Source organism: Halichoerus grypus, chromosome 6 (genome assembly GCF_964656455.1).
Source record: "Halichoerus grypus chromosome 6, mHalGry1.hap1.1, whole genome shotgun sequence".
NCBI classification, from domain to species: Eukaryota; Metazoa; Chordata; class Mammalia; order Carnivora; family Phocidae; genus Halichoerus; species Halichoerus grypus.
In genome coordinates, this window is record NC_135717.1 from 167,335,532 (window position 1) to 167,338,177 (window position 2,646).

Here is a 2,646-nt window from a genome sequence, read left to right on the forward strand (position 1 = left end):
ACAATAACAGTTGCAGTGTTGTTCTAAGGATTAAAGGAGACAAAATAATGCGCTTAGCACAGCGCCTAACATATAGCGACTGCTTAACAAGTGGTAAATATTTATCATCCAATTTGTTTAGTGATTGTAAGCTACTGGCTAGGGGCCCATGGGGCTGGAAAGAGAAGCCCAGCATCTCTTAATACTGCTACTTGGGCAGTATTAAGGATTCCATTAAGATGGAAGTCCAAATGCCTGCAAGCCTATTCTTGAGCTTGAATTAGGCAACCCTAACCTAAGTCAGGGGTCCCCGTAGGCAGCACCCCCACAGCCGATGGGGCTTGAACCTGTCCAACCAAATGTTATGACTTTGAAGAAAAATCAGGATATTTCCTTGTGACCTATGGAACAATGATTTTTTTTTTTTAACCTAGGGACATCAGTGGTTGGCTTTCTGAAAATTTTACCTTCCAAACTGGTATCTTAAAAATTCTCCTCCCGTCCCTACCTGCCTTGCCAAAAGACTGGAATCCAAAAGATGCTAGCTAGGTCCTTCCTGGCCTGCTCCATGACCCAGCAAGAAATGAGATTTGGGATCAGGGCTGCTTGTGACTCAAATCAGTGTTATTCAATTAGCGCACATGTCCCTAAGAAATAGAGTGATGTACTATAGGAATGTTTGAATGACCAAGCAGAACAAAGAGAAATTGGACCCTGCCCTGTAAATAAGCATGAAGCATTTAGGGAGAGAGAGACTAGAAGCCTGAAACTAGTAGAAGAGGCCAGAGGCACCCATGATGACACAGAGACCATATTTTTTCTTGCATATCACATCAACAGCTACCTGTCTGGGAAAAGGTTATAAAACATCACAGAGGAAGAGGACAATTAAAGAATATTTTCCTAGAAAGAATTTTTAGCTGCAGAAATTACTGAAGTCCTAATACTTTTCATTTATCCACTTAACAAACTATGGGCAAGAGTCTGGGATATACCAAGGTGAGTAGAACTGATTCCTGGTATCAAGGAGCTCACAGGCTAGGGAAAAAGGGATGAACAAATAAAAAGACAATTGTAACACATCGTGCTAAGGAGGTCATCTCTCACAGCAGTTAAGGACATGGTCTCTGGGTTGGAATCTGCCTTGGCCACATATCTGACCTTGGACAAGACCCTGAGCATCTCCGACGCCGACTTTCTTCACTTGTGTGACAAGCATGGGTAGATCCTAATCCAATATCCATCCTCCACTTCCTCCTTACTAGCAGAACTCCAGCTTTGTTCAGAGCAGAAACCTGCCCAGCTTTAAAAAGAAAAAAAGAAATGTAGAATTCTCGGGCTCCCTGGTAGCTCAGGGGGGCCACATAACACAATTCTGGCCAGCAAGATGTAGGTAAGGGATGGCGTCCTTTCCCAACTAATAAGACAAAACCCCAGGAAGAAGAGGCTCTTTGCCCTTCATCCTTGGCTGTTTACCCTTCCTCCTGCCTGGAACACAGATTGGAAAACGGCAGATGCCTTGTCTCCACAGTGACAAAAGCCACATGCTCAGAATGGTATTCTGGAGCCACCATAGCAGCCTTAGCCCATCTACCTCTAATTTATCGTTATTTGAGCAAAATAAGTTCCTGTTTGGTTAAGCCACTGTGAACAGTTTTCTACCTGCAGCCAAACTTAACACCTAATTCATATAATCTATAAACTGAGGATAATAATAGTGTCTCCCCCTAGGGTTCTTCTGAGCATTAAATAATGCATGCAAAGCACTTAACATGACACCTGGCTCATAGATGCACTCAGCAAATGGTAACTTAGACCTTTTTACTACTATTATTACTCCTATTATCCTTATTAATATGATTATTATATGTACCAGCAGCTCTAGGAGCATAGAGGAAGATGGAACTCCTCCTGCCCAGGGGGAGGTAGGACAAGCTTCACTGAGAATGTTATGTTTCATGTGGGTTCTTTAAAAGTGAGGAGGAGTTTCCCAGGATATGGGTTCTGATCAAAAGTGAGCAAATTCTTTTGTGCCTGCAAGGGCTTAGGAGGGATTCAGTACTGTTCACCAAGAGAAATATTCTGCTAGGAGATAATAGCACTGAAGTTTGGGTCAGATCACTGGGACTGGAGTCAGTCCCGGCTGTGGTCCTCAAACAGAGACTGGAAGAGCTAAGTGGGTACCTGAACACCTGGCCACGGGGCTATTGTAGGGCCATAGGAAATGCAATAGTCCCCCCTTATCCATGGTTTTGCTTTCCACCAGTTCAGGAACCCATGGCCTGGAAGCAGATGATCCCCTTTCTGAGAAGTTGTCAGAAAGTCATAGTAGCCTGATGCTACATCACAACTCCTGCATCATTCATCCTTCACCACACTTCATCTCATCATAGTGGCATTTTTATCATTTCCCATCACCACAAGAAGAAGGGTGAGTACAGGACAACAAGATATTTTGAGAGAGAGAGAGAGAGACTCATTCCTTAACTTGTATTAGAGTTATTGTTAAAATTGTTCTATTTTGTTATTGTTGTTGTTAATCTCTTACTGTGCCTAATTTACGAATTAAACTTTGTTGTAGATGTGTACGAATAGAAAAACAACAACAACAACATAGTATATAGAGGGTTCAGTACTATCCACAGGTTCAGGCATCCACTAGGGGGT